Raw genomic sequence first — 12,906 nt, 5'->3', positions numbered from 1 at the left:
GGACAGCGTCTCAATTTGCGGGACGCATGAAAAGTAATGAAATTGCGTGACTGTCCCGCACAAAGCGGGACATCTGGTCACCCTATGTTGGATTCCTAACATGGCTTACTGCTGCATCTATGGTCTACCTCCTAAATAATAAAAAAATATATATTTAATCTAAGCCTTGACTTTACGCATACCAAATAAAAAGACATGCGCTGAATTAATCATTAAAACCTACCAGACTCAGCTCCCACCACAGCGACGACACACCAACCGAGCCGGTCCCACAACAGCGCCAGCATGCACGCCAAACAACAGCTGCCCCCTTTGTTTCCCCATACCGGAAGTGAACCCTTATTAGGTGCTGGCCTGATATGGCGCCAGAAATTAAGTTTTTATTATTAGAAAATGCTTTTAAAACCCACTTACCCTGTTAGTATCCCACTGATGTACATAAAAGGAAAAAAAATATATCTAATAATAATAAAAATTAAATCTCTGCAGATCGATTCTACCTTAATTTATTTCCTACTAGCCATTACACATGATTCCAGCAGGTGGCGCCAATGGACTGTTTATATATTTATTTATTTAAAACCAGTCTGTTCCCAACCCTACTACACCTTATCTAACTACTTTTTTAATACTTGAAAGTACGGAATTACGTGTACACTCTTTTACAACAGAAGTAAAAAGTCGCCGTCCCGAAGAAACAGAAAAAACTAGCGCAAACGCGATCAAATGGAGCCTTTCTGCGCTGCGCTGCGTCATGATTTCGACATGCGCAGTGAAGGGGTGTAATAACCACAGATGCAGTTGCATTAATTGTCCAGTAAGTGGTGCTACAGTGTTTCCTAGCTTAATTGCACTCTGAGTTAGAGTAGAGAAAGTAGTGACTCAGCACAGAAATGGAAGTGTTTGGGTGAAGCTCTGCACAAATAAAGAGAAATAACAATAGATAACCTCTCTCTGCCTCATCTATAACCTCCCCTCAAGTCATCACATATTTGGCGACGAGGATTACAATGGATGGCCTCCGGATGGTGGGAGTAAAAGCTGTGGTGTGCAGTTAAAGAGAGCCCCGGAACAGAGCAGCATTGGGAGGTTTGCACAGGCCTACCAGCAACTACAGCACAACAAAATGAGTATGTTAGGGTCAGTGAATCCTTTTGATGGCAATTCCCAGTCTTGGGAAGAATATTCTGAAATGCTGGACTATTTTTTCCTGGCTAATGACATTGCGGATGATGATAAAAAGAAGGCCATTCTACTGAGTGGTGTAGGAGCTGCCACATACAGTCTCATGCGAAGTTTGCTATGCCCACAGAAGCCAAGTGACAAAACATACAAAGAGTTGGTGGATTTGCTCAAAGCACATTTTAATCCAAAGCCGAGCGAAATCATGCAGAGATTCAAGTTCAATTCAAGAGTTCGCAGAAATGGAGAAAGTGTGGCTGACTAGTAGCTGAGTTGAGGAAGGAGGCTCTAACACAAATGTTGAGGGATAGGCTGGTCTGTGGCGTGAGTGATGGAAGGATACAAAGGCGGCTGTTGGCAGAGGTTGACTTAACATTCGATAAAGCCTTGAAAATAAGCCAAGCAATGGAATCTGCAAACAAAGATATCAGAGACCTACATGGGAACCTTCTGGATGAGTCAGTGGCTTCAGCACGGATTCCTAAGGGGAATGCAACTGTCCATCGTGTCTTCTCAGCAGAGCACAAGGTACAGCAGAGAGACCAAACATGCTACAGGTGTAAAGGGCTACATGCAGCAGCTGAATGCAAGTTTGCCATAGTGATTTGTCACAACTGTGGTAAGCGAGCTCATATAAAACGTGCATGTAGGAGTAAAGCTACTACCAGTTCAAGTCTGAAAGGAGCGACCAAGGCTCTAAGGGGAGGAAGAGTACAAACAACAGGCAAAAGTAGACGGGCTCATCTAGTGAGAGAGGAGAGAGAGAGCAATGATGAAGATGCTGGTGAAATTCACACTATTTACAGTGTTAGGCAGGAGCTAAACAGAGTGGCACCCATCACCAAAACAGTCAAAATGAATGGAACAGAAGTGACATTCGAGATTGACACAGGCTGTGGAGTAACAGTCATCAGCAAAGAGCAGTACTTCAAGCTGTGGAAAAAGGGCATAGTTCCAGAATTGGAAAACTCCTCCATGCAGCTGAAGACATACACAGGAGAGAAATTAGGGGTGCTGGGCATGGCACATGTGACAGTAGAGAATCAGTCAGCTGTAAAAACACTGCCCATAATAGTGGTAGATGGAGATGGGCCATTAACTTACTTGGAAGAGGATGGCTTAAAGAGCTTTCAATGGAGATTCAACCAGTCAACAAGGTGGAAGTGAAGTCCAAACTTAAGCTAGATGAGGTGCTAGAAAAGCATGCTGAAGTATTTAAAGAAGAACTGGGTCAGCTAAAAGGCACAAAAGCCAAAATCCAAGTAGACAGTGAAGCACAACCAAGGTTCTACAAGCCGAGATCAGTCCCGTATGCAGTGAAACCCTTGGTAGAGCAGGAACTACAGAGGTTAGTGGAAGAGAAAATCATCCAACCGGTCCAGTTTTCAGACTGGGCAGCTCCAATTGTTCCTGTTATGAAACCTGATGGCTCTGTAAGGATTTGCGGGGACTACAAGCTCACGGTCAATAGAGTGTCCAGTTTAGAGCAGTACCCCATACCCAAGATTGAAGACCTGTTTGCCAACTTAGCGGGAGGACAGCATTTCTCTAAACTTGACATGAGCCATGCCTACCAACAAATTGTGCTGGATGAGAGTTCAAGAAAATATGTCACAATCAACACACACAAAGGATTGTATACTTACTCAAGACTTCCATTTGGAGTTTCCTCTAGCCCAGCTATATTTCAGAGGACAATGGAAGGGATCCTGCAGGGCATTCCACATGTAACAGTGTACCTAGATGATATCTTACTTAGTGGGTCAACTGAGGAAGAACATCTAAAGAACCTGGAAGAGGTATTGCAGAGGTTAGAGAGCAGTGGTCTGAGGCTCAAAAAAAGCAAATGCACCTTCCTGGGAAAAGAGGTAATTTTTCTAGGACACAAAATTGATGCTATGGGCCTCCATCCTGTGAATGACAAGGTCACAGCAATCAAGGATGCACCTGTTCCGAGCAATGTGACAGAATTAAAGGCTTACCTAGGTCTCCTGAACTACTACCATTGATTCCTGCCTAGGTTGTCTACACTGCTTGCTCCTCTTCACCTGTTACTAAGGAAGGAGGAAAAATGGAGATGGGAGACAGAACAACAAAAAGCTTTTGATGATTCCAAGGTCTTGATGCAGTCATGCTCTGTGCTGGTACATTATGATCCAAAGAAAGAGCTCATTCTGGCCTGTGATGCATCGCCCTATGGCTTAGGAGCAGTTTTGTCGGGTTAGAGCAGCCCATTGGATTTGTATCAAGAACCTTGACGGCAGCTGAAAAGAACTACTCTCAACTTGATAAGGAGGGATTAGCAGTCATCTTCGGGGTGAAGAGATTTCACAGTTACCTGTATGAAAGACAATTTACCATTGTGACAGACCACAAACCTCTCATCTCACTTTTTAATGAGATGAAAGCTGTACCGCAGATGGCATCTCCTCGCATCCAGCGATGGGCAGTCACATTGAGAGCATATGAGTATGCCATCGTGTACAAGGCTGGAAAGGAGCACAGCAACGCGGATGCCTTGAGTAGACTGCCACTCCAGAAAAAAGGAGAACCACCACTAGAGGAGGATCAGGAGAGAGTACTTCTGCTAGCAGACAGTGATGCCCCCTTGGTGACAGCTGAGCAGGTGAGAAAATGGACTGATAGAGATGCAATTCTTACCAGAGTACGAGAGTATGTCCTTCGAGGGTGGCCACAGAAAGTGGACGATCCTTCCTTTGGTCTCTATGCCAAACGGCAAGATGAACTAAGCATACAGGGTGGATGTGTGTTATGGGGAGCCAGAGTAATTATTCCACCGCAAGGAAGATTAGCTGTAATGAAACAACTTCATCAGTCTCACCCAGGAATTTCAAGAATGAAAGGGTTAGCCAGAAGTTATATCTGGTGGCCTAACATGGATGCAGAGATCGAGACCATTGTCAAGTCATGCGCTGTCTGTCAAGAGAACAGAAACCTTCCTCCAGTGGCACCGTTACACCCATGGGAGTGGCCGGAGAAGCCTTGGAGAAGGGTACACATTGATTATGCTGGACCTTGGATGGGTAAAATGTTTCTCATTCTAATTGATGCCCATTCTAAATGGTTGGAAGCTTTCCCCCTGAACAATTCTACATCAGCTACAACCATTGAGTGCTTAAGGAAGAGTTTTAGCCAACATGGGATACCAGAGATGGTGGTTTCAGACCATGGAAATTGTTTCACCAGTTCAGAGTTCATGTAAAGAAATGGCATCGTTCATGTAACTACAGCTCCGTACCATGCATTGTCAAATGGCTTAGCTGAAAGAGCTGTACAAACCTTCAAGGGATTGATGAAAAAGAGTACAGGAGATAGTATTGAAACCAAAGTAGCACAAGCTTTGTTCAGCTATCGAATTACTCCACAATCCACAACAGGTAAATCTCCAGCAGAATTACTGTATGGCCGGAAGCTGAGATCTGTACTGGATCTTATTCATCCTGATTTCCTAAGACAGGTACAAAACAATGTTCAGGTTCAGGTTGGTGAGGGAGTGTATACAAGAAACTTCGCTCCAGGTCCCACTTGGATACCAGGAACAGTGGAGAAAATAACTGGTCCTGTGTCTTACAGTGTCACTCTTGGAAATGGAAGACTGGTGATGAGACACATTGATCAAGTGAGACGCAGGTACTCTGAACTGTCTCCAATGGAAACTGAGATTCCTGATCTCTTACTTGTGGAAGTCGTCACTCCAACTACAACTCCTGAGACTCCCAACATGTCATCTTCAGAAGATGTTATGGTGACAAACGCACCAATGCTGGAGGCAAGCGCGTCCAATTCTTCTGTAGAGACTGAACAACCAGAATTGAGAAGATCACAAAGAAAAAAGAAACCTCCAAGTTACTTAAAGGACTATACTTAGTTTAGTGTTGAGTTCCCCCAGCCACAGGACTAGAATGGAGGGATGGAGGCAGTCTACCCGAAATCCCTAGAAGTGTTCTTGTTTAATAAAAAAAAAAAAAAAAGAATATATATGTTATTGTTGTGTTTTGGCTTAGTGAAGTTACTGTCTGTATGTAATTGTTATTGTTGGACAGCAGTGAAATAATACTGGCATTGTGATAACTAGACTAGTATTATCAGAGGGAAGGGGATGTAATAACCACAGATGCAGTTGCATTAATTGTCCAGTAAGTGGTGCTACAGTGTTCCTAGCTTAATTGCACTCTGAGTTAGAGTAGAGAAAGTAGTGACTCAGCACAGAAATGGAAGCCTGTTGATCCAGAAGTGTTTGGGTGAAGCTCTGCACAAATAAAGAGAAATAACAATAGATAACCTCTCTCTGCCTCATCTATAACCTCCCCTCAAGTCATCACAAGGGGGAACAGGGGGAACTGAATTCACCGTAACATATATAATTCCAATAAATCGTTCTGTTATTTTTATAAATAATTCCCTCAGTTTTAATTAATTATTCTGTTATTTTAATGAATAATTCCCTCAGGTTTAATAGATTATTCTGTTTCTTTAATAAATAATTCCCTCAATTTTAATAAATCGTTCTCTTTATTTAATAAATAATTCCAATAAATCGTTCTGTTACTTTAATAAATAATTCCCTCAGTTTTAATTAAATATTCTGTTACTTTAATAAATAATTCCCTCAGTTTTAATAAATCGTTCTCTTTATTTAATAAATAATTCCAATAAATTGTTCTGTTAATTTAATAAATAATTACCTTTGTTTAATAAAACATTCTGTTGATTTAATAAATAATTCCCTCAGTTTTAATACATATTTTTCTTTTAAATAAGGAAATGATTTGAATACAAATTAATTAAATTGTTTTACTTGTGCAACATGTCTCATTTCTTTTATTGTTGAGATTGTGTAAATATGAATGAGAGTTTGTTTAAATGTTTTATTCTTGTTGTTGTAGTATCATGTTTATGTTGTTATCTTGTTACATAGATGAAAATAGTAATCTACTAAAATAAATAGGAAAACATATTTAAATATAACTGGAAAGTACTTGGGTTGTGGGGGCTGCTGCTAATTGGTTGTTAGAATTGGGTTAACTGCACTTACATTAAACTCTAAAATAAAAGCAGCAATTGCTGTTCTGGACAGTATGCAGATCTCATTAGTCTTTATAATGAAAAGGTAGGACATTTTTCATTTTCTTTCTGTTTACAACTCACGCTGAGGAATTCGGATCACTCCAGAGCATTGACAGTATATATTAACTGGACCAAGCCATCCCGCTGATTTCAACGGAGCCAGGTGAGGCCAATCGTGTCACTTCCTGATCGGCTTCTCGTGGGGCGTTAACCGGGAAAGTGAGAGATTGCGCAGGCGCCAGCATGACGCGAATCTTCCGCGTGCCGTGCAAACAACCGTACTGTTTATAGGAGCTGCACAGAACTATTAACTCCACAGTGAGAAAAGCTCAATTCCGTCCCAGAATAGGGCTTTTATTCAATAAACAGCAGATAAAAACTAGAATTACTGATATCCAATATTAGTCCACGGATTTACTGAAGAATATTCATAGTTTGTCTATATAACAAGCATTTAGAAACTCTGTAATGAGAATAATACGTGTAATATAAATTACAGTTATATCTATACATTATAATTGTCATAGTCTATCTTATTTCTATTTACTACTATCTTACTATCTACAATGTATTATAACTGTTAGTAGTAGTATTATATTTGCATAATAAGAGGTTACTTTGACCCTGCTCTAATTCAATCAGCTCTGTACTTTTAAATTAAGAGGAGCAACTTCTCCAAACATTACAGCACGGTATTTTGGGTATTTTCGCTGTCTTTTTACGTCATCGTTAGCATAGTAAAAATGTTATTTTCTAAAGCCATGAACAGATTATTAATCTTATGGATCAAATTGCAGAAAATCCGTTCTTTGTAGAAAAGAACACGGGTCGTGTCATAATCGAAAACGGCTTGGAAATACATTTATTATTGGTTCAAAGACACCCCGAAATGAATGGAAGTGAATGGATAGCTTTGCTCTAATGGTCCTCTCATTCCTCAGCAGCACACTTCCGGTGGCACGTTTTGGAAGGGAAAAGCTGGGGGCCTGCTCCAGAGCACTGACTGGTGTGTCACGGGGCCTTGTAGGGTCCTACAATCAAAAGTGTTGTAGTACTGAATACTACATACTGGGCAATGTGTAGTATGCAGTACATACTAGTGCAGTATGCAGTACATACTAGTGCAGTATGCAGTACGCAGTATAGTAGTATGCCATTCCGAATACAGCCAAAGACTCCTTCGAATGCGGCCGACAAATGCAGCCTTCTTTTCCTCAGAAACGAAGGATGCACCGGGTGTATCCTTCACAGCCTACAGGATCCCAAGATTCATTGCGCCGGCTTATTTCAGCGCGAAAAGGGCGGAGTCAGCAGATGAGTCGGCTGTATTATGTAGTATTATGTACTAGTTTATAGACATATAAATACTTATATATTTATTTACATAAACTAAATAATATATAATATATATGTGTGTGTGTGTATGTATTAATGTATTGTTTAGTTTATATATTTATATATAGTATTTATATATATATAATATATATAATACTATATATATATATATATAGTATTATGTAATATATATATATATATATATATATATATATATATATATATATATATATATATATATAAAATAATATAACATAATACTTTATTCTAATTTATTCTCTTTTTTCCAACTTCATTTTAAACGCCCTTTTATTTGTTTATGTTCAGTTCCACCCGTTCACATTTAAAATATTAAAGGTAACTGCACAGTTAATTAACCTGGACTTAATTTATTTGGTATTTTGTGGTCTGAAGCAAAACGAGAATCAAAATCTCTGCCTCATTTCTCAGCTATGACTTTGGTTGTGGCGGGTAGAATCTCAAACAGGAAACAGGAAATACTCTGTAGGGTAGACTGTCCCATTTCAGTACTGACATCGCAGCCTACCCATCCTTCAAAGGACACACCTTCGTAGACCACGTCCTTCGAAGGATGCAGCCCCTGAATTGAGACACAGCCTGGGACACACTGGCAGCCTTGCTGTGAACTGTCCTGTGAACTGCAGAGAAGGGTAATGCTGCAGGCCGGAGCACCAGTGGGCGTGGCTAAAGGGTGGAGCATGTGTCAATCATTTTTGACTGCAGCCAATCAGATACTACACTTTCATTGTCAATCACTTTTTATTAAGCCAATCCTCAGACAGACCAAGCTGTCCATCATTTTTTACTGCAGCCAATCACCTTAACAGATCTGTTAAAAGAAGGTGGAAGAGCTGACTGGCGAACTGGAAGAAGGAGTGGTTGCGCAGACCGGGTTTGAGACAGGCTCGGCGGTCGGTAGTAGGTTGATTGGGAAGTTTGCTGATCTGCTGAGACACATACACACACAACAGTAGGTAGAGAGGGAGTGCTGTAGCGACCCCGGCTCAGGGATCGGCCGACGGCCTGTATAGGTCTGGCATATGATTCCCTCACGGGTGTCCCTTACTCGTGGTAATGGCGGGGGAACAGGCAGGTAGTGGTTGGGAGATGGATATAGTAGGGGAGGAAAACGAGAGTGGTAGTTGGTTATCAGGGAGAACGGGTAAAGGAGCGAAGAGGATAAGGAAAGAAGGCGCAATGGATGGAGGTCAGTTTAATGTTGTTGTGAGATTTGAAGAAGGAGGAGGGGGAGTTAAACATTTAGACCCGTTGAAGCTCACGAAAGTAATTAAAAATCAAATTGGAGACGTGCAGTTTGCGAGAGTCTTGAATGATGGAAACTTGTTGGTTGGGTGCAGTTCGGAAGAGCAGCGTGGGAAGGCCCAGAGACTGCAATCTCTTGGGAAAGCTGTGGTAACTAAGGTGCTGAGGTTGGGAGAGCATGGTAGTAAAGGGGTCATCTCTGGGATTCCTGTAAATGTGGATATGAAGGATCTAATTAAGAATCTTAGGTCAAGGTGTGGGGCAATTGTTGATGTGAAACGTTTAACTAGGGGTGTTGAGAAGATGGATACTGAATCAGTTTTGATAGAGTTCAGTGTGAAAGATCTTCCTGAGGAAGTTTACTTTGGATTCCTGAGATATAAGGTTAGAGAGTTTAACCGTAGGCCTTTAAGATGTTTCAATTGCCAGAAGTTTGGCCATATAGCTAAAGTGTGTAAGGAAACAAGGCGGTGTGCCAAATGTGGTGGGGGCCATGAATATGGAGAATGTGGAGAGGGGGTGAGACCAAAGTGTTGTAACTGTGGTGGGGGACACAGTGCTGCATATTGGGGATGTGAGGTAATGAAAAGAGAAGTTGACATTAACAATATTAAGGTGAAGGAGAGAGTATCATATGCAGAAGCCCTCAGAAGGTTGGATGCAACGAGGAGAGTTGGGGGAGAAAGTGTTGGGAGGGAGGTTGCATCAACTACAGCATGGACGAAGAAGCGGGAACTGCTTAGAGAGAAGGAAGAACAGGCATGGGAGGAAAAAAGAGACCTTGTTATTTTTATTGCAGGGATTATAAATGCAACAGCTGGTCTTAAATCTAAAACAGAGAGGATTCAGATCATTGCAAAAGCAGCCATACAGCACCTGGGCATGGTGGGTTTAAAATGGGAAGAGATAAGAGATGGACTCAGTGTGCAGACTAGTCAGGAGGGATATGGCATAGGCTGACTCTAGTGATATGTTGATTCTACAATGGAACGCGAGAAGCTTACTGGCAAATGGACAGGATTTTAAAAAGTTTATAGATAGTAGAAGTGAGACTCCAGACGTTATTTGCATTCAAGAAACTTGGATGAAGCCTAGGCTAGATTTTGTGATATATGGTTATGTTAGTGTGAGGCGTGACAGAGAGCAAGGGAGTGGGGGAGGATGTGCGACTTTTATAAAGAAGGGAGTACCTTACAGAATCCTTGGAATAGGACAGGATCAGGAATATGTGGTGGTGGAGGTGTGGGCAGGAGAGATGAAAATAGTGATAATAAACTTTTATAACCCATGCAGGCAATTAGATTTTAATGATTTGGAGAAGATTGAAGGTCAAGATAACGTAAATATTATCTGGTGTGGAGACTTTAATGCCCATAGTACATTGTGGGGGGGTGATAGGACAGACAGTAATGGTCAGGTGATAGAAGAGATGTTAGCTGAGAGAAATTTAGTGTGTGTAAATGATGGTAGGAAGACGAGAATAGATGTGAGGAGTGGTAAAGAGTCAGTCTTAGATCTTACTTTGATGTCCAGTAGGTTGGCTTTGAAATGTGAGTGGGATGTGTATGAAAAGAGTACTGTAGTCAGTGACCATTATCCAGTTGTGAGTAGACTAAGTATAGATATTTTGCGATGTGTAGGGAATGGTGTTGGACGATGGATTTTTCGAAAAGCTGAGTGGAATAGATTTAGGGATTTATGTGATTCTTACCTTAATGTCATGCAAGAAGACATTGATGTTGAGAAATATGAAGCTGAACTTCGGCAGAAGTTATATTTGTCTGCATTGGATACTATACCTAAGAGCTCAGGACAGGGTGCGAGGAAAGCTGTGCCGTGGTGGACTGAGAAGTGTGGTGAAGCAATTAAAAAGAGGAATCTGGCTTTCAAACTTTTAAGACAGACTCATAACTTTCAACGTCTCATAGAGTACAAAAAGTTGCAGGCAGTAGTACGGAAGACGGTGAGGCAGTCTAAGAGAACATACTGGAGGGAGTTTTGTGGCTCTATTGGGGATATGACTTCTGTTGATAAAATGTGGGGAATGATTAAGAGAATGGAAGGAGGTAGGAGGGAGTGGTGTTATCCTGTCCTCTCTGATGGTGAGCGGGTAGCAGTATCAGACGCGGAGAAAGCAGAACTGATGGTGGAATCCCTGAGTAACATACATAGCTCTTCTAATCTTTCGGAAGAGGAGAGGAGGGGTCGGGAAGGAACGAGAGCAATCTATGCTGAGGTTATTCGCAGGAAGGATAGAGCCAGGGACAAGTATAATGTACCATTTACCCTGAGGGAGTTGAAGAATGCTTTGGATAAATGTAAGGACTCAGCCCCGGGGAAAGATGACATATGCTATTCCATGCTGAATCACCTGAGTGATGAGGGACTTCAGAGGCTTTTGAAATTGTATAATAAAATATGGGAGGAAGGCAGGATTCCTTCAAGTTGGAAAGAGGCTGTTATTATCCCTATTAAAAAAACAGGGAAGGATGCCAGCAGACCTATAAATTATAGACCAATAGCGTTGACTTCTCATGTTGGAAAGTTGATGGAGAGAATGGTTACTGGGAGATTAATGCACTATGTTGAAGAAAGGGAGCTAATTGGCAGTTGCCAGAGTGGGTTTAGGAAAGGGAGAAACACCACTGACGCACTGCTGTGTTTAGAGGATGAGGTACGAAAATCTCAGGTTAATAAAGAGATTGTGGTGGCAGTGTTTTTAGATGTTGAGAAAGCATATGATATGCTATGGGTAGATGGCCTTTTAATTAAATTGCATATGATGGGCATAAGTGGGAATTTGTTTAATTGGGTGATGGATTTCTTAAGTGGGAGGACTGTTCAGGTTAAGATAGGCTCAGTACTATCGGGGAAGTGTCTGGTAGAGAATGGTACCCCTCAAGGGAGTGTGGTGAGCCCTATATTATTCAATATTATGATTAATGATATTTTTTCTGAGCTTCATCCAGGGATTGGGAGGTCTCTGTTTGCAGATGATGGGAGTATGTGGAAAAGGGGGAGGAATGTGCCCTTCACAGTGGGGAAAATGCAGGAGGCTATTATGCAGGTAGAAATATGGGGAAGGAAATGGGGTTTTAGGTTCTCTATTGAAAAGACTAAAATTATGTTTTTTACAAGGAGGAAAATAGATGAAGATGTGAAGTTGTCCTTGTATGGCACTGCGTTGGAAAGGGTGGACAGTTTTAAGTTTTTGGGAGTCTTCTTTGATACTAGATTGACATGGAGGCGTCATGTGAACACAGTGGTTGACCGGTGCAAAAAAGTATTGAATTTAATGAGATGTCTTGCGGGAACAGATTGGGGAGCAGATATGGAGTCCTTGAAAAGAATATATATATATCTAATACGGTCAAGATTGGAGTATGGTAGTTTGGTATATGGGTCTGCCTCCAAGACAGTTTTATCCTGGTTGGATTTGGTCCAAGCTATGGCTCTTAGGATAATGCTTGGTGCTGTGCGAACGTCTCCCGTATGTGCTCTCCAAGTTGCAGCTGGAGAGATGCCACTTCGTCTTCGTCGCAAACAACTTCAGGCAAATTACTGGATAAATGTGATGAGCCAAACAGAGAGTCACCCAGTTAAGAACATGAATCGATCAAGCTGGGAAAGAGAAGTAGCAGACCTGTCTAGCTTTGGCTGGACGGGTAACAAAGTAGCTGAAGAATTGAAAGTTCATGATAAGGTCTTCTGCCCCGTGGTAATGTGGCCTGCTGTTCCTTTGTGGCAGCTAGAAGCTCCTAAGATTGATCTATCCTTGCTTAACATTAAAGCAGACAATAGAAATGGTGATCTAGTTAGTGAGTTCTATGTCCATGTGATGGAGAATTATCGGGATCATGTTGTTATATTTACAGATGGGTCAAAGGAGCCAGAAACAGATGCGACAGGAGCGGCGTTTGTTGTTCAAGGTCATAATTTTAGTTTGGCCAAGAGGACATCAGATTTTTTGAGTGTGTCTACCGTTGAGATGTATGCTATTTTAATGTCAGTGCAATG

The 12,906-nt window shown here is 41.5% G+C and overlaps 1 pseudogene; it reads left to right on the top strand.

Annotated features, from left to right (window-relative positions):
- The first annotated feature begins 743 nt into the window (after positions 1–743).
- Positions 744–5,306, top strand: LOC111194724 (uncharacterized protein K02A2.6-like; annotated as a pseudogene).
- Positions 5,307–12,906: the final 7,600 nt, after the last annotated feature.

This window comes from Astyanax mexicanus, chromosome 1 (genome assembly GCF_023375975.1).
Source record: "Astyanax mexicanus isolate ESR-SI-001 chromosome 1, AstMex3_surface, whole genome shotgun sequence".
Taxonomy (NCBI): domain Eukaryota; kingdom Metazoa; phylum Chordata; class Actinopteri; order Characiformes; family Acestrorhamphidae; genus Astyanax; species Astyanax mexicanus.
The sequence above is the reverse complement of the archived record's forward strand: the minus strand, read 5'-3'. Positions and strand labels throughout refer to the sequence as shown.